The sequence below is a fragment of the Pseudophryne corroboree genome, chromosome 6 (assembly GCF_028390025.1).
Source record: "Pseudophryne corroboree isolate aPseCor3 chromosome 6, aPseCor3.hap2, whole genome shotgun sequence".
Lineage (NCBI taxonomy): Eukaryota > Metazoa > Chordata > Amphibia > Anura > Myobatrachidae > Pseudophryne > Pseudophryne corroboree.
The window spans coordinates 576884669-576904988 of NC_086449.1; the positions used below are offsets into that span (position 1 = coordinate 576884669).

General features: G+C 49.0%; 1 protein-coding gene across 9 annotated transcripts in view; it reads left to right on the top strand.

Moving 5' to 3' along the window:
- Positions 1-20320, top strand: part of BRD8 (bromodomain containing 8) — a 333693-nt gene that overhangs the window by 51168 nt on the left and 262205 nt on the right. The gene's annotated exons all lie outside the window — the stretch shown is intronic.

Sequence of the window (20320 nt, forward strand, 5' to 3'; positions counted from 1 at the left end):
GGGGATAAGGCTTAGACCTGGAGCCCCTCCCCCAGCCCCAGGGCGTCATTTCCAGCAAATGTTCCCGCCCTGGAGCTGCATATCTGTCTCTCCCTCACTCCCTGTCAGTGTTTGGCTGCCATTTCTCTCAGCTACACTGTTCCTGGGACTGCTTGGGCAAATCCTCCTGTGTAAAGCCGCCTGGTTGTCAGCGCTGTGACTTTACATGACACTTAAGTATTCTACATGTCAATTAGATAGTGTTAGTTAAGAAAGAGTGCATTTCACTACGACCGGCCTGGGTCTACGGTGGTGCAGATGTCTGGTCCTGATGGCTCCATTGTAGACAACACCCCAGACATTGCACGGCTGTTCCTTTCATATTACAGGGATCTGTACGAGTCTCGGCTGACGCACTCCGCGGCAGACTTAGACATATACTTGAATAATGTACCCCTCTCCAGACTCTCCTCTGAGGCTAGTAATTTTCTTGAATCACCTCTGACTTTGGACGAGGTGACCGCGGCAGTGGGTTTTTCCCACGGCGGTAAGTCTCCGGGTTGTGATGGCATCCCCACTGAGCTGTATAAAACAAATATAGAGTTCTTTGGTCCTAAGTTGCTTACTATGTTTACGGATACGTTTACTACTAATCAGCTTCCTCCCTCAATGTCCGAGGCTGTTATGATAGTACTACCAAAGCCCGGCAAGGACCCCAGACTCTTGGAGTCCTATAGGCCGATCTCCCTCATTCCTACTGATGCTAAGATCCTGGCAAAAATTCTGGCGGTTCGGCTTAACTCGGTTATTAAGTCCATAATACACCAGGATCAATCTGGCTTTATGCCGGGCATGTCCACATCTATTAATTTGCGTAGGCTGTATACTATTCTACAGGCTCCGCATGCCTTCCCCCGGACTCGGTTGTGGTCTCCTTGGACGCGGCTAAGGCGTTCGATAGCGTTGAATGTTCCTACCTGTGGGGAGTTATGAAATGCATGGGCTTCGGCCCTAACTTTATACAATGGATCAGACTGCTATATCAAAATCCGTGTGCCAGGATCTTGGTAAATGGTTACATTTCACCCTCCTTTACCCTGTCTCGGGGTACTAGACAAGGGTGCCCTCTCTCCCCTGCCCTATTTGCTATAGCCATAGAGCCTCTGGCCTGCCTGATTAGGACACACCCGGACATTGGGGGAATCGCTACGGGCCCTTGTGTTGACAAGATCGCCCTTTATGCGAATGACCTGCTGTTATTCCTAGATGATTATGCTGTCGCTATGCCTATTTTGCTGCAGGTTATTGAGGAATTCGGCTGCTTTTCTGGTCTCCGTATTAATTGGCCCAAGTCATTTATTATGCCTGTTATTGGTCCTCCTCCCCAGGTCCCGAAGCTTTCCCTGCTGCTATGCTGGACAGATCAGTTTAAATATCTAGGAATTCAGGTCACAAATAACCTTTCTGATTTTATACCCCTGAATCTGGACCCACTGACGCAACTGATTATACGCAAGTCGAGAGCTTGGTGCAAACTTCCACTGACAGTGACTGGAAGGGTTAATCTCATAAAAATGATAATTCTACCCAAACTATTATACATTGTTTTGCAATCCCTGGTATATATCTTCCCCGGCATTCTTTAGGAAACTGAATGGTATACTATCATCCCTGATTTGGGCCAACAAAAGGCCTAGGATAGGGTTGAACACCCTCACTAGGTTGAAGGTTGATGGAGGTTTAGCCTTACCCAGCTTTCAAATGTACTACTTTGCGTCTCAGTTGTCACATCTTAGCACCTGGATACAGGGCGGGGATGCCGGCACTTTACAATGGGCGTTTCTCCAGTGCTACTACCCGGGTCTCTCTCCGGTGCAGGTTTTGCTGAGTGGAAGGGTTTCTCGGTACTCTCCGCCTATTGTCTTCCAGGCCATGAAGATCTGGCTCGCTATGAGAAAACTGCTTGGGTTTGATGGCTTGGACCCGGATACTCCCCTCTGGCACTCTACTTCACTACCCGAGCTGGGGGCTCTCGAGGGCGGGGCGGTGTGGGTTCCGTACTCCATTGTCTCCATATCCCAATTGTACAGTGATGGTACGCTGAAATCGTTTCAGCAATTAAAGGAGGAATTTGGTATACCTACAACTCCAATACGCCTTGCAGTCACAATTTCGGGACTCACCCCTGGCGCTCCTTCATTTTCCCATAAAGACCTTTTTAAGCTCGTTGGGGCGGGTTAAGGTGATTTCTTTCACCTACTCGTACCTATTAAAAATACTTCATGCAGACCCTCTTTCGGGACTTCGTGCGCGTTGGGAGTGTGATCTAGGCCCCATAGGCGAGGAGGACTGGGAGCTAGCCCTGGAATACCCGGGTATGGCGACTAAGTCACTCCGATTTCAACAAATACAGCTTTTTATTTTGCACAGATCCTATATGACACCGGTTCGGTTGGCCAGATTTGGGGCTGGCAATACAGCTGTTTGCCTAAATGTGGGGCCGATGGGGGATCCTTTTGGCACCTTGTGTGGGAGTGTCCGTCCATTCAGGAGTTTTGGTCTGGGGTCAGGTCGATTCTGGAGCGCACGGGGATGCCTGGGAGTATGTTGACTTCGAGATTCTGTGTACTGGGAATGGGGGATCCTGCTTTGGGGTCCAAGTGGGAGGGCCTCTATGCTCATAGTTTCTAGAAATATTCTTGGAGTTGCTGTGGTGCGCTCCCTGGGTCAAATCATGATAATTCACAATAGGCTCCAATTGCAGGATATGTATTCATCCAAACTGGACCAGCAATAGTCAGACAGACGTAGGAAAAATTCAGATATCTTCTTTCTCAGAAGGGGAACTTTCTTCCTGTAACAGACGTCTATGTTCCGCTTGGTGAAATAATTCAATGCCTCAGACTTGTTCTCTCTCTAAGCACACTTCTTTTAAGGATGATCCACAGTTACCGGGGTGCTAAACCTGAGATGATGCTCGCAGCAGCCGGGAACCTCTGCGCAGAGGTTCCCGGCTGCTGCGAGCATCATCTCAGGTTTAGCACCCCGGTAACTGTGGATCATCCTTAAAAGAAGTGTGCTTAGAGAGAACAAGTCTGAGGCATTGAATTATTTCACCAAGCGGAACATAGACGTCTGTTACAGGAAGAAAGTTCCCCTTCTGAGAAAGAAGATATCTGAATTTTTCCTACGTCTGTCTGACTATTGCTGGTCCAGTTTGGATGAATACATATCCTGCAATTGGAGCCTATTGTGAATTATCGTGATTTGACCCAGGGAGCGCACCACAGCAACTCCAAGAATATTTCTAGAAACTGTAAAGGACTGAGGTGACTGTCCTGTCTGTCTGGTTGCTGCACCTTTGTATTGAAGCGCCATCTTTACACCTTTTTTTCCTTTGTCTATGCTCATAGTATTTGTGCCCTGGCCAAAGTGTGCATTGCGCGGTCATGGATTGCCCCGCGTCGCCCTACTGTATCTGCCTTTAAGGCTCTGGTTAATGACACTCTCCTTAAAGACCGCTATATATACATGAAAAACAATGCCATTTCTAAATATGAGAAAATATGGTCCCCTTGGATTACCTCTGTATACTTCTCTCACGCCCTTGCGCTATGAGAAGCACTGCACCCTGGTAGCGATGTGCGTCCTAGGCTCATGCAAGGCCAGGTCGCGATATCAATCTTTATTCCATATACCTCAGCTATTTTATTGTAATACTGCTTTTTTTTTTCTCTATCGTCCTAGTGGATGCTGGGGTTCCTGAAAGGACCATGGGGAATAGCGGCTCCGCAGGAGACAGGGCACAAAAAGTAAAGCTTTTCCAGATCAGGTGGTGTGTACTGGCTCCTCCCCCTATGACCCTCCTCCAGACTCCAGTTAGATTTTTGTGCCCGGCCGAGAAGGGTGCAATTCTAGGTGGCTCTCATAAAGAGCTGCTTAGAGAAAGTTTAGCTTAGGTTTTTTATTTTACAGTGATTCCTGCTGGCAACAGGATCACTGCAACGAGGGACAGAGGGGAGAAGAAGTGAACTCACCTGCGTGCAGGATGGATTGGCTTCTTGGCTACTGGACATCAGCTCCAGAGGGACGATCACAGGTACAGCCTGGATGGTCACCGGAGCCGCGCCGCCGGCCCCCTTGCAGATGCTGAAGTAAGAAGAGGTCCAGAATCGGCGGCTGAAGACTCCTGCAGTCTTCTAAAGGTAGCGCACAGCACTGCAGCTGTGCGCCATTTTCCTCTCAGCACACTTCACACGCAGTCACTGAGGGTGCAGGGCGCTGGGGGGGGGCGCCCTGGGAGGCAAATGAAAACCTATTAAAAGGCTAAAAATACCTCACATATAGCCCCCAGAGGCTATATGGAGATATTTAACCCCTGCCTGTATTCACAAAATAGCGGGAGACGAGCCCGCCGAAAAAGGGGCGGGGCCTATCTCCTCAGCACACGGCGCCATTTCCTCTCACAGCTCCGCTGGTCAGGACGGCTCCCAGGTCTCTCCCCTGCACTGCACTACAGAAACAGGGTAAAACAGAGAGGGGGGGCAAATTTAATGGCAATATCTTGATATATATAAAGCAGCTATAAGGGAGCACTTATTATAAGGCTATCCCTGTCATATATAGCGCTTTTTGGTGTGTGCTGGCAGACTCTCCCTCTGTCTTCCCAAAGGGCTAGTGGGTCCTGTCTTCGTTTAGAGCATTCCCTGTGTGTCTGCTGTGTGTCGGTACGTGTGTGTCGACATGTATGAGGACGATATTGGTGTGGAGGCGGAGCAATTGCCAAATATGGGGATGTCACCTCCTAGGGGGTCGACACCAGAATGGATGCCTTTTATTTGTGGAATTACGGGATAGCGTCAACTCGCTTAAGCAGTCGTTTGACGACATGAGGCGGCCGGACAATCAATTAGTGCCTGTCCAGGCGCCTCAAACACCGTCAGGGGCTGTAAAACGCCCTTTGCCTCAGTCGGTCGACACAGACCCAGACACAGGCACTGATTCCAGTGGTGAGGGTGACGAATCAACCGTATTTTCCAGTAGGGCCACACGTTATATGATTTTGGCAATGAAGGAGGCGTTACATTTAGCGGATACTACAGGTACCACTAAACAGGGTATTATGTGGGGTGTGAAAAAACTACCTATAGTTTTTCCTGAATCAGAAGAATTAAATGACGTGTGTGATGAAGCGTGGGTTGCCCCTGATAAAAAGCTGATAATTTCAAAGAAATTATTGGCATTATACCCTTTCCCGCCAGAGGTTAGGGAGCGCTGGGAAACACCTCCTAGGGTGGACAAGGCGCTAACACGCTTATCAAAACAAGTGGCGTTACCTTCTCCTGAGACGGCCGCACTTAAAGATCCATCAGATAGGAGGATGGAAAATATCCAAAAAAGTATATACACACATGCAGGTGTTATACTACGACCAGCTATAGCGACTGCCTGGATGTGCAGTGCTGGGGTAGTTTGGTCAGAGTCCCTGATTGAAAATATTGATACCCTGGACAGGGACAATATTTTACTGTCGTTAGAACAAATAAAGGATGCATTTCTTTATATGCGTGATGCACAGAGGGATATCTGCACACTGGCATCACGGGTAAGTGCTATGTCCATTTCGGCCAGAAGAGCTTTATGGACGCGACAGTGGACAGGCGATGCGGATTCAAAACGGCATATGGAAGTTTTGCCGTATAAAGGGGAGGAGTTATTTGGAGTCGGTCTATCAGATTTGGTGGCCACGGCTACAGCCGGGAAATCCACCTTTCTACCTCAAGTCACTCCCCAACAGAAAAAGGCACCGACTTTTCAACCGCAGCCCTTTCGTTCCTTTAAAAATAAGAGAGCAAAGGGCTATTCATATCTGCCACGAGGCAGAGGTCGAGGGAAGAAACAGCAACAGGCAGCTCCTTCCCAGGAACAGAAGCCCTCCCCGGCTTCTACAAAAGCCTCAGCATGACGCTGGGGCTTCTCAAGCGGACTCGGGGACGGTGGGAGGTCGTCTCAAAAATTACAGCGCGCAGTGGGCTCACTCGCAGGTAGATCCCTGGATCCTGCAGATAATATCTCAGGGGTACAGGTTGGAATTAGAGACAGATCCACCTCGCCGTTTCCTGAAGTCTGCTTTACCAACGTCCCCTTCCGAAAGGGAGACTGTTTTGGAAGCCATTCACAAGCTGTACTCTCAGCAGGTGATAGTCAAGGTACCTCTTCTACAACAAGGGAAGGGGTATTATTCCACTCTATTTGTGGTACCGAAGCCGGATGGCTCGGTAAGGCCTATTCTAAATCTGAAGTCCTTGAACCTGTACATAAAGAAGTTCAAGTTCAAGATGGAGTCACTCAGAGCAGTGATAGCGAACCTGGAAGAAGGGGACTTTATGGTATCCTTGGACATCAAGGATGCGTATCTCCACGTTCCAATTTACCCCTCACACCAGGGGTACCTCAGGTTCGTTGTACAAAACTGTCACTATCAGTTTCAGACGCTGCCGTTTGGTTTGTCCACGGCACCTCGGGTCTTTACAAAGGTAATGGCCGAGATGATGATTCTTCTTCGAAGAAAAGGCGTATTAATTATCCCATACTTGGACGATCTCCTAATAAGGGCAAGGTCCAGAGAACAGCTAGAGATGGGATTAGCAATATCTCAAGAGGTGCTAAAGCAGCACGGATGGATTCTGAATATTCCAAAATCCCAATTAACAAGAGTCCTGGGAAAAATGGTGGCTTCTTACGAAGCAATTCCATTCGGCAGATTCCATGCAAGAATTTTCCAAAGGGATCTGTTGGACAAATGGTCAGGGTCGCATCTTCAGATGCACCTGCGGATAACCCTGTCTCCAAGGACAAGGGTATCTCTTCTGTGGTGGTTGCAGAGGGCTCATCTATTGGAGGGCCGCAGATTCGGCATACAGGATTGGATCCTGGTGACCACGGACGCCAGCCTGAGAGGCTGGGGAGCAGTCACACAAGGAAGAAACTTCCAGGGAGTGTGGTCGAGCCTGGAAAAGTCTCTTCACATAAACATTCTGGAACTAAGAGCAATCTACAATGCTCTAAGCCAGGCGGAACTTCTGCTTCAAGGAAGACCGGTGTTGATCCAGTCGGACAACATCACGGCAGTCGCCCATGTAAACAGACAGGGCGGCACAAGAAGCAGGAGTGCAATGGCAGAAGCTGCCAGGATCCTTCGCTGGGCGGAGAATCACGTGATAGCACTGTCAGCAGTGTTCATCCCGGGAGTGGACAACTGGGAAGCAGACTTCTTCAGCAGACACGATCTTCACCCGGGAGAGTGGGGACTTCATCCAGAAGTTTTCCACATGCTAATAAACCGTTGGGAAAGACCAATGGTGGACATGATGGCGTCTCGCCTCAACAAAAAACTGGACAGGTATTGCGCCAGGTCAAGAGATCCGCAGGCAATAGCTGTGGACGCGCTGGTAACACCTTGGGTGTACCAGTCGGTGTATGTGTTTTCCTCCTCTGCCTCTCATACCAAAGGTATTGAGAATCATACGGCGAAGCGGAGTAAGAACGATACTAGTGGCTCCGGATTGGCCAAGAAGGTCTTGGTACCCGGAACTTCAAGAGATGGTCACGGACGATCCGTGGCCTCTACCTCTAAGACAGGACCTGCTTCAGCAGGGACCGTGTCTATTCCAAGACTTACCGCGGCTGCGTTTGACGGCATGGCGGTTGAACGCCAGATCCTATAAGGAAAAGGCATTCCAGAAGAAGTCATTCCTACCTTGATTAAGGCAAGAAAGGAAGTCACCGCGAAGCATCATCACCGCATTTGGCGGAAATATGTTGCGTGGTGCGAGGATCGGAGTGCTCCGACGGAGGAATTTCAACTGGGTCGTTTCCTACATTTCCTGCAATCAGGATTGTCTATGGGTCTCAAATTGGGATCTATTAAGGTTCAAATTTCGGCCCTGTCAATATTCTTCCAAAAAGAATTGGCCTCAGTTCCTGAGGTCCAGACTTTTGTCAAAGGAGTACTGCATATACAGCCTCCTGTGGTGCCTCCGGTGGCACCGTGGGATCTAAATGTAGTTTTAGATTTCCTCAAATCCCATTGGTTTGAACCACTAAAAGATGTGGATTTGAAATATCTCACATGGAAAGTGACTATGTTACTGGCCCTGGCGTCCGCCAGGAGAGTATCTGAACTGGCGGCTTTATCTTATAAAAGCCCTTATTTAATTTTCCATTCGGATAGGGCAGAGCTGCGGACGCGTCCGCATTTTCTCCCTAAGGTGGTATCAGCGTTTCACCTGAACCAGCCTATTGTAGTGCCTGCGGCTACAAGCGACTTGGAGGACTCCATGTTGTTGGACGTTGTCAGAGCTTTAAAAATATACATTTCAAGGACGGCTGGAGTCAGAAAATCTGACTCGCTGTTTATACTGTATGCACCCAACAAGTTGGGTGCGCCTGCTTCTAAGCAGTCGATTGCTCGTTGGATTTGTAACACAATTCAACTTGCACATTCTGTGGCAGGCCTGCCACAGCCTAAATCTGTTAAGGCCCATTCCACAAGGAAGGTGGGCTCATCTTGGGCGGCTGCCCGAGGGGTCTCGGCATTACAACTCTGCCGAGCAGCTACGTGGTCAGGGGAGAACACGTTTGTAAAATTCTACAAATTTGATACCCTGGCAAAGGAGGACCTGGAGTTCTCTCATTCGGTGCTGCAGAGTCATCCGCACTCTCCCGCCCGTTTGGGAGCTTTGGTATAATCCCCATGGTCCTTTCAGGAACCCCAGCATCCACTAGGACGATAGAGAAAATAAGAATTTACTTACCGATAATTCTATTTCTCGGAGTCCGTAGTGGATGCTGGGCGCCCATCCCAAGTGCGGATTATCTGCAATACTTGTACATAGTTATTGTTAACTAATTCGGGTTATTGTTTAGGGAGCCATCTTTCAGAGGCTCCTCTGTTATCATACTGTTAACTGGGTTTAGATCACAAGTTGTACGGTGTGATTGGTGTGGCTGGTATGAGTCTTACCCGGGATTCAAAATCCTCCCTTATTGTGTACGCTCGTCCGGGCACAGTACCTAACTGGAGTCTGGAGGAGGGTCATAGGGGGAGGAGCCAGTACACACCACCTGATCTGGAAAAGCTTTACTTTTTGTGCCCTGTCTCCTGCGGAGCCGCTATTCCCCATGGTCCTTTCAGGAACCCCAGCATCCACTACGGACTCCGAGAAATAGAATTATCGGTAAGTAAATTCTTATTTTTTTCTCTCTCTCTCTTCCTTATCTGTGGTTTTTTTTATTTTTATTTTTTCTATGTTGTAAAAGTATCCGTAGGCTATACTACGGCCTACTAGTTAGAGTTGTAACTGCTAAATAACTGGGGGAAAAACTTGAAAATGTTTAATATGTGATTTACGACCTGTTTACGAACATTAGATTTTCCTTACACCGTGAGCTTGGTAGTACTATGGGAGTAATTGTGCATGTGATGTAATGTATTATGCTTTTTGAGTTTACACAAGCTAAAAACTGTTGCATTGCTTATCCTGTATTATCCGATTTCCCATGTTTAACGCTATGTCTGTACTGGTGATCCTTTTTCGAATAAACAAACTATTTAAAAAAAAAAGAGAGTGCATTTAGTCAGGGTTCTCTGGTACAAGTACCCTGTGATATACATCCAGTGTGTGCAGTGTTATATCTATTGACTACATAGCTATATAAGTTGGCCCAGTGCAGTATTATTGTTAGTAATAACCTCTGCATTGTTTACATGTGACTATATGTGTGTGCATTAGCTTGCTGAGTGTTTTCCATTTCGTGTCTCTCACTCAACTTGCTATCCCTATTTCTGCTGCGAGGTACACTGGGCTCCACAAGTCTGGACAATGGGGTGTAGAGTAGGATCTTGATCCGAGGCACCAACAGACTCAAAGCTTTGACTGTTCCCAGAATGCACAGCGCCGCCTCCTATATCACCCCGTCTCCCAGCACAGGAGCTCAGTTTTGTTAGTTGGTGCTGCAGTAAGCAGGCACTTAACAGAGGGGCTGCTCCATGCAGCCCTAATAAAGGCTTTTTTTGTGAAGAAAAAGTGAAGACCTCAGGGCAGCAGCAGTGGTAAATGTCTTGTGGCATTCTCTGCTGCGGCTCCAGCTCTCCCCAGCGGCGCTGTACACTCCCGAGCCCTGGTTGCCGGGTACCTACAGCGGAGGCTCCGGTTTACTTCACGTTAGGCACACACGGCTGGGGCTCTCCAGGATCGCGTGCCCGCGCTTCGGGAGGTGGTAAGTGGGTCCCGCTCGCGGGACTCGGTCTGTATCGCGATCCGGCGCGGTCAGTGGGAGGCGGACCGCGCGCGGTGGACACTGGATACAGGCGATCCCACTAGATCACCAGGGCAAGGGCGCAGGTCAGGTTTTCTCTCAAAACCGATTTTAATATCGCCCACAGTACCCAGTGGTTTGGCCAGCAAGGGGGATAAGGCTTAGACCTGAAGCCCCTCCCCCAGCCCCAGGGCGCCATTTCCAGCAAGTGTTACCGCCCTGGAGCTGCATCTCTGTCTTTTCCTCACTCCCTGTCAGTGTCTGCGGCGCCATTACTCCTCAGTTCACTGTTCCTGGGACTGCTTGGGCAAATCCTCCTATGTAAAGCCGCCTGGTTGTCAGCGCTGTGCCTTTACATGACACTTAAGTATTCTACCTGCCTTTTTAGTCAGTGCTAGTTAAGAAAGAGTGCATTTAGTCAGGGGTTTATAGTACATTTACCCTGTGATATACATCCAGTTCTTACTGTGTAGTGTTATATCTATTGACTATATAGCTGTGTAAGCTAGTCCAGTGCAGCATTATTGTATGTAATAACCTCTGCATTGTACAAACTGTGACTATTTGTGTGTGCATTTGATAGCGGAGTGGTGTCCATCTCGTGTCTTTCACTCAACTTGCTATCCCTATATTCTATAACCTGAGGGGGCTTGGTGCGTCAGGTGTTATTTAATATAGGATTTTCACAAAGATATACTGTATTACGTATTTTTCTCTGTGATTTAGTCACCATATCTCTCCTTTATCTCTGCTGGTGCTGACTACACTGCGCAGGGGTTTGGGTTTAGGGATATAGTGCTGCTAATAATTGTACTGTTACCTCATACTGCAAGTTATATCATGTCTGCTTCTGAGGGTAACGGTTCTGGGGCTGAACACACTGCCGATGTTGCTGCAGTCACAGACCCATATGAGGAGAATATAGCAGCTGTGGGCTCTGGTTCTGGGGGCTCTTTGCCCCCCAGTGGGACTGTGGCAATGGAGGCACATACTAACCCTCCGTGGGCCGCTTTTTCCACGCTTCTACATACGCTAGTTTACAAACGAACACCCCCTATGGGACCCCAATGCCGGTACAACCGTATGTGGTCCCTGCAGCTAACCCGCCGTGGGCGGATGATTTATCTGCTCAATTAAAGAAGTTGAACCAGTCCCTGACTACTAAAAAGTCTGACCAACGCTCGCCTAAGTCCAAGAGGTCCTCTAAGCGAGCGCTCGTCTCCTCACAATCCACTGCTGTCACTGACACCTCGTCTGATGAAGACAGCACATACACTGACCCCACAGGTTCTGACTCAGATACGGCTGATGGGGAGGGTAGTTCACATGTGGATGTTCCTGATCTTTTGGAGGCTATTAAGTTAATTCTGCAGATTACGGATGATCCCGAGCCCTCCGTTCCTCCTAAGAAACCAGATAGGTTCAAGCGTCAGAAGGTGGTTAAGCAGGTTTTACCTCACTCTGACCACCTAGTGGATATACGTCAGGAACCCTGGGAAAGCCCGGGTACGAAGTTTGTGCCTCAAAAGAAGATGCTGGCTTGCTATCCCCTCGCGCCAGAGCTGTCTCAGAATTGGGAAACGCCTCCTCCAGTGGACTCGCATGTGGCTAGGATGGTGGTTTCCTCAGCTCTACCTGTCACTACAGTCGCGTCTCTAAAAGAGCCTACGGATAAACGTGTCGAGGGTTGTCTGAAAGCCATTTACACCCTCACGGGTGCTGCACAAAGGCCCACCATTGCAGCTACATGGGCTGCAGAGGCTATTGACGCATGGGCCTTGGAGTTAGAAGCTGAAATCTCCTCTGACCATGCTAGACAATGCTTGTCATATATTGTCACAGCTTCTCGCTATATTAAAGAGGCGGCTTCTGATGGCCGGTATCCTAGCAGCCAAGGCCTCTACTACGTCAGTCCTGGCTCGCCGGATATTGTGGCTGTGATCCTGGTCTGTGGATCTGGACTCTAGAAAAACCCTGGAGGTACTCCCTTTCAAGGGAGATATTCTGTTTGGGGAGGACTTAAATAAGATAGTGGCTGACTTGGCTACTGCCAAGACTGCCTGTCTGCCTAATACAGCTCCTTCTGTGTTGAAGGCCAAAGGCACGTCCTTTCGCCCCTTCCGTCCGTCCTTCAGGTAAAGCAAAAGGTCAGGCGTGCCATAAGCAGGCCCGCCCTTCCAAACCTGGTAAGCCGAAGCCCGAAAGAGCCTGGACTGCCCGTCAGTTAGCTGCCAAGACTGATAAACCTGCCGCATGACGGGGCGGGCCTCCCCCTGGGGGATCCGAGGGTGGGGGGCCGACTTCTAGGTTATACCCAGGAATGGTTGAAGACCACTTCAGATGCCTGGGTACGGGAAGTCGTCACTCGAGGTTACGCCATAGCCTTCAAAAACCGACCCCCTCATCAATTTTGCCAAACAGACATCCCGTCGGACCAGATAAAGGCAAACACTCTACATTCGGTGGTACAGACCCTCCTGGATACAGGAGTCATAGTACAGGTGCCTCTTGCTCAGAGGGGCTGGGGGTACTATTCTCCGCTGTTTCTAGTCCCGAAACCGAATGGGTCCTCCCGGCCCATTCTCAACCTGAAGGCACTGAACAGGTTTGTGAAGGTATCCAAGTTTCGTATGGAAACCCTTCGCTCTATAGTTCTGGCCTTGGAACCTGGGGGACTACATGGTCTCCCTGGACATGCAGGATGCTTACCTGCATATTCCTATAGCAGTGTCACATCAACAATACCTGAGGTTCGCTATTGGCAACCTACATTACCAGTTTCGGGCGTTACCTTTTGGTTTAACAACGGCTCCGCGAGTCTTTACCAAAGTTATGGCGGTGATGACGGTGGTACTCCGCCGTCAAGGGGTCATGATACTGCCGTATCTGGACGACTTGTTAATCCTGGCAAATTCCCCAGATCTTCTCCTGCGTCATCTGGACATGACGGTCCAGTTTCTACAAGCCCACGGGTGGCTTATCAACTGGAAGAAATCCTCCCTGGTCCCTGCTCAGAGCATGGTGCACCTGGGAGCGCTGTTGGACACTCACAACCAGAGGTTGTTCTTGTCTCAGGAGAAAGTCCTGAAACTTCAGGACAGGATTCGTTGCTTCCTTTCTCGTCCGCAAGTGTCGATACATTCGGCAATGCAGGTGCTGGGCCTCATGGTCTCGGCATTCGACATGGTGGAGTATGCTCAATTTCATTCTCGCCCCCTCCGGAGGCTGATCTTAGCCAATTGGGATGGCCTGCCTCACCGGATCAGGTCTCATATGATCTCTGACTCCGGAGGTCCGTCTGTCGCTGCTCTGGTGGCTCCAGGACCAACAATTGTGCAGGGACCGTCCCTTCTGGATATCCAACTGGGTCCTGTTGACAGATGCCAGTCTAAGGGGTTAGGGCGCGGTGCTTGAGCAACACTCCTTGCAGGGTCGGTGGACCAAGGAAGAATCTCTCCTCTCGATCAACAGTCTGGAATTGCGGGCGGTCTTCAATGCGTTGAATCTAGCCCAGCATTTGATTCAGAACCGGCCTTTCAAGTACAGTCGGACAACGCCACCACAGTGGCTTACATAAATCATCAAGGCGGCACTCAAAGCCGTCTGACAATGAAGGAAGTCTCACGGATTCTACGTTGGGCAGAACGCCATCTACCGGCAATATTAATTCCGGGAGTCCTGAATTGAGAAAGCGGACTTTCTCAGTCGACAGGACGTACATGCCGGCGAGTGGGGCCTCCATCCAGAAGTGTTTCAACTCCTCGTGGAAAGGTGGTGTATTCCAGATGTGGATCTGATGGCGTCTCGACACAATCACAAGGTTCCGGTCTTCAGGGCAAGGACAAGGGATCCTCAAGCAGCATTCGTGGATGCGCTGGCGGTGCCATGGAGGTTTCGGCTGCCGTACGTGTTCCTTCCGGTGTCGCTGCTGCCCAGGGTAATTCGGAAGTTCAAGCAAGAAAAAGGAAATCTGCTTCTCATAGCTCTGGTGTGGCCCAGGCGGCACTGGTTCTCAGACCTGCAAGGCCTATCGTCAGAGCGTCCACTTCTACTTCCACAACGCCCAGACCACCTCGTTCAGGGCCCTTGTGTCTACCAGGACCTAGCCCGGCTATCTTTGACGGCGTGGCTCTTGAAGCTTCCGTCTTGAGGGCTAAGGGTTTTTCTGAAGAGGTCATTAAAACTATGTTGCGGGCCCGGAAACCGGCTTCTGCTCGGATTTACCATAGGGTCTGGCATTCATACTTTGTTTGGTGCGCATCTCACAATTATGATGCTTCCAAGTTTAGTACGGCCAAACTTTTGGCTTTTCTGCAGCAGGGCCTAGATTTAGGTATGCGTTTGGCCTCCCTTAAGGTTCATATTTCTGCCTTGTCGGTGTGGTTTCAGAGAAAAATTGCGACTTTACCTGATGTTCATACTTTCACTCAGGGTGTGTTGCGTATCCAACCTCCCTATGTCCCGCCTGTGGCTCCTTGGGACTTGTCGGTGGTTTTGGAGGCGTTGCAGGAGCCTCCATTTGAACCTCTTGGTTCAGCTGACCTTAAGTGGCTTTCCCTTAAGGTGGTGTTCTTGCTGGCTATTGCCTCTGCTAGAAGAGTGTCTGTCTGATCTGGGTGCCTTGTTTTGTAGTTCCCCATATCTGATTTTTCACCGTGACCGGGCGGTTCTTAGGACTCGTCCCGGATATTTACCTAAGGTGGTTTCTTCGTTCCACCTTAATCAGGAGATTGTGGTTCCAGCCTTTGTCTCTCCTGATTTGTCTCCCAAAGAGCGGTCTTTGGATGTGGTACGGGCTCTCCATATCTATGTGAAGAGAACTGCTTCTATTCGAAAAGCTGATTCTCTTTGTTTTGTTTGGATTTCACAAACGTGGCTGGCCTGCTCACAAGCAGACTCTGGCCAGATGGATTAGAATGGTGATTGCACATGCTTATGTGAGGGCTGGTCTGTCAGCTCCTGCTCATATTACGGCCCATTCTACTGTCTGTTGGACCTTCTTGGGCGGCCCAACGTGGTGCGACCCATGAACAATTGTGCAAGGCGGCTACGTGGTCCTCCAGGAACACGTTCATAATGTTCTATGCCTTCGATACTGCCGCTTCCCAGGATGCTTCCTTTGGACGCCGGGTTCTTGTGCCCGCTACAGTGCGTCCCCTCCCATAAGGAACTGCTTTAGGACATCCCCTATGTCTTTCCTTGTGGAGCCCAGTGTACCCCGCAGCAGAAAACGAGTTTTATGGTAAGAACTTACCTTTGTTAAAACTCTTTCTGCGAGGTACACTGGGCTCCACAAGGCGCCCACCCTGACGCACTTAGCTTCTTTGGGTTGTATGGCATTAGCCGCTGACACTTCTCCTGTCGTGAGAGTGTGGTGTATGTGTCTACTAACCGTTGTCGTCTCTTTTCCTACTACTGCATTAGGCTGGTTAACTAAAAACTGAGCTCCTGTGCAGGGAGGCGGGGTTATAGAGGAGGCGGCTCTGTGCATTCTGGGAACAGTCAAAGCTTTTGAGCCTGTTGGTGCCTCGGATCAAGATCCTACTCTACACCCCTATGTCTTTACTTGTGGAGCCCAGTGTACCTCGCAGAAAGAGTTTTAACAAAGGTAAGTTCTTACCATAAAACTCGTTTTTACGCAGATCTTTTGCATTAAAGACCGCACTGCTAGTAATGACAACTACTTTCACAATCAGGTGCATATGGGTGGTGTGGCCAAATCTGAATACAGGGGGATAGCTCAATCTATTTCAGAGCATGCTTGTGTGGCCAACTCTGAATTGGTCCCTTAACTCCATTTCTGTATACAGGTTGAGTATCCCTTATCCAAAATTCTTGGGACCAGAAGTATTTTGGATATTGGATTTTTCCTTATTTTGGAATAGTTGCTTACCATAATGAGATATCATAGTGATGGGACCAAAGTCTAAGCACAGAATGCATTTACCGTATTTGCCGGCGTATAAGACGACTGGGCGTATAAGACGACCCCCAACATTTCCACTCAAAATATAGAGTTTGTTATATACTCGCCGTATAAGACTACCCCCTCTTCCGCACACCTTCCACACACCAAATAAAACGTAAAACTTAATACACACTTACCCCTTGGCATACTCTTTAATGCTTTTTCATTTGATTTCCAGTCCCGAACCCATCTTTTCTGTTACTCCATATTGTCTTGCAGCAGCACAATTATTATGTTCCATGGCAAAGTTTACAACTTTAAGTTTAAAACTTGCATCATATTTCTTTCTTTTTGCTGTTGCCATGATAGGGTTGATAGGGGTTTGACTGCTGGACATTTTCTATGCTGTATTGTACTGTACAATGGTGCAGTACTGTGGTTGGCTGTTAGCTGTATACAAAGCCTCATTGGATTGGTCCCTGCTCCCTGTCTGCCCTCCCTGCCTCACTGTATATTATGACCGCATGTGCAAGGGGCGGGCCGGAGCGCCGCTGCTTCCCGAGCAGAACGGGCCGGTCACGCCGAAAAGGCTGGCACCCCTGTATCGCTGCTGATGCTCGCCGCAGCCACGCTGATGACCCGCCGCGGCCGCAGTGCATCGGGAGGCACTGCGGCGTATAAGACGTATAAGACGACCCCCGGCGTAGAAGACGACCCCCCCACTTGGAGGCATGTTTTGCAGGGCAAAAAAGTCGTCTTATACGCCGGCAAATACGGTATGTTTCATATACACCTTATACACACAGCCTGTAGGTAATTTAGCCAATATTTTTAATAACTTTGTGCTTTAAACAAAATGTGTGTACATTCACACAATTAATTTGTTTCATATACACCTTATACACACAGCCCTGAAGGTCATTTAATAATATTTTTTATTAACTTTGTGTATTAAACAAAGTTTGTGTACATTGAGCCATCAGAAAACAAAGGTTTCACTATCTCACTCTTACTCAAAGTCTATTTTGGAATATTTGGATATGGGATACTCAACCTGTATAAACATTTTTACACCAAAACTAAAAGGTGTATTTTAGCATTTACAAATGTATATTACATTACCATGATGTTTGATATTTGATAGGTTATCTGTCTCGCTGGAAACCTTTGCACTGTTAGTAGCTGTGTTATTTCCAAGAACATAACCCCAAGAGTCATTCATTAGGCTTCCAGAGAGAAATTGTGGTGTGCATATGGAATCATTTATCTTCCTCAGTCATATATTAATATTATAACACATTTAGTTCTCCGATTCAAAACTGCTGAAACCTTCAACTATATTTCTCTTACATCCTAGAGCATGCTGGGGACTCCGTAAGGACCATGGGGTATAGACTGGCTCCGCAGGAGACATGGGCACTATAAAGAACTTTTAGTATTAGTGTGCACTGGCTCCTCCCTCTATGCCCCTCCTCCAGACCTCAGTTAGATCCTGTGCCCAGAGGAGATTGGGTGCACTACAGGGGAGCTCTCCTGAGTTTCTCTGAAAAAGAATTTTGTTAGGTTTTTTATTTTCAGGGAGCACTGCTGGCAACAGGCTCCCTGCATCGTGGGACTGAGGAGAGAGAAGCAGACCTACTTAAGTGATAGGCTCTGCTTCTTAGGCTACTGGACACCATTAGCTCCAGAGGGAGTCGGAACGCAGGTCTCCCCTTGCCGTTCGTCCCAGAGCCGCGCCGCTGTCCTCCTCACAGAGCCGGACGATAGAAGCCGGGTGAGTATAAGAAGAAAAGAAGACTTCAAGGCGGCAGAAGACTTCAGATCTTCACTGAGGTAAGCGCGCAGCAGTAACGCTGTGCGCCATTGCTCCCACACACTACACACACTGAACAGGCACTGATGGGTGCAGGGCGCAGGGGGGGGGCGCCCTGGGCAGCAATATAAACCTCTGGATGGCATTATGTGGATATAGGCTGCGGAGGCAGTGTATGTATCAATACCCCGCCATTTTTTTATACTATTGAGCGGGACCGAAGCCCGCCGCTGGAGGGGGCGGAGCTTGGTCCCTCAGCACTAACCAGCGCCATTTTCTCCACAGAGCACTGTAGAGAAGCTGGCTCCCCAGACTCTCCCCTGCTGAACACGGTGACAGAGGGTTGAAAAGAGGGAGGGGCACTTGTAAGGCGCAGTGAGTGTATTACACGATTATATATAAAAAAGCGCTATATCTTGGAAATTGTTTCCAGTGTCAGTTGGCGCTGGGTGTGTGCTGGCATACTCTCTCTCTGTCTCTCCAAAGGGCCTTGTTGGGGAACTGTCCCCTTATAGATATATCCCTGTGTGTGGGGGGGTGTCGGTACGTGTGTGTCGGCATGTCTGAAGCGGAAGGCTCATCCAGGGAGGAGGTGGAGCAGATGATTGTGGTGTCTTTGTCGGCAACGCCGACTCAGGATTGGTTGGACATGTGGAATATGTTAAATGCAAATGTAAACTTATTACATAAGAGAATGGACAAAGCAGAGTCCAGGGAAAAAGCAGGGAGTCAATCCACGGATTGGACTGGGTCACAGGGCCCTTCAGGGTCTCAAAAACGTCCCCTATCCCAAATAGCAGACACTGATAACGACACGGATTCTGACTCCAGTGTTGACTACGATAATGCAAAGTTACACCCAAGGGTGGCCAAAAGTATTCATTATATGATTATTGCAATAAAAGAGGTTTTGCATATCACTGATGGACCCCTCTGTCCCTGACACGAGGGTGCGCATGTATTAGGAAAAGAAACCTGAGGTAACCATTCCCCCATCTCATGAACTGAATGAAGTATTTGAAAAAGCTTGGGAAACTCCAGACAAAAAACTGCAGATTCCCAAGAGGATTCTTATGGCGTATCCTTTCCCTGTACAGGACAGGGTATGGTGGGAATCCTCGCCCAGGGTGGACAAGGCTTTAACGCGTCTCTCCAAGAAGGTGACGCTACCGTCTCCAGACACGGCAGCCCTCAAGGATCCTGCTGATCGCAGACAGGAAACTACCTTAAAATCTATTTATACGCATATGGGTGCTTTGCTCAGGCCGGCGATAGCATCGGTATGGGTTTGTAGCGCAGTTGCAGCATGGACAGATACCTTATCAGCTGACTTTGATACCCTAGACAGGGATACCATTTTCCTGACCTTAGGTCACATAAAAGACGCAGTCTTATATATGAGAGACACTCAAAGACGTTGGGCTGCTTGGTTCCAGAGCCAACGCCATGGCTATTTCTGCGAGGCGAGCTCTGTGGACCCGCCAATGGACGGGTGATGCAGACTCAAAGAAGCATATGGAGGTTTTACCTTACAAGGGTGAAGTTTTGTTTGGGGATGGTCTCGCGGACCTGGTTTCCACTGCTACCGCGGTTAAATCTACTTTTTTACCTTTTGTTCCCCAACAGCAAAAGAAAACTCCACAGTATCAGATGCAGTTCTTTCGGTCGCATAAGGCCAGAAGAGGTCGGGGCTCCTCTTTCCTCACCAGAGGTAAGGGTAGAGGAAAGAGAACACCTGCTTTGGCTAGTTCCCAGGAGCAGAAGTCCTCCCCGGCTTCTGCTAAATCCACCGCATGACGCTGGGGCTCCACTGAGGGAGTCCGCACCGGTGGGGGCACGTCTTCGATTCTTCAGCCAGGTCTGGGTTCTGTCAGACGTGGATCCTTGGGCGATGGATATTGTATCCCAAGGCTACAAACTGGAATTCGAAGAGGTGCCTCCTCGCCGATTTTTCAAATCGGCCTTGCCAGCTTCTTCCCCGGAGAGGGAAGTAGTATTAGCTGCAATTCAAAAGCTGTGTCAACAGCAAGTGATTGTCAAGGTTCCCCTGGTCCAACAGGGGAAAGGGTACTATTCAACCCTGTTCGTGGTCCCGAAGCCGGATGGTTCGGTCAGACCCATTTTTAAATCTAAAATCCCTAAACCTGTACTTGAAAAAGTTCAAATTCAAGATGGAATCGCTTCGGGCAGTGATCTCCAGTCTGGAAGGGGGGGATTTTATGGTATCACTGGACGTGAAGGATGCATACCTTCATGTCCCCATATATCCTCCTCATCAGGAGTACCTGAGATTCACTGTA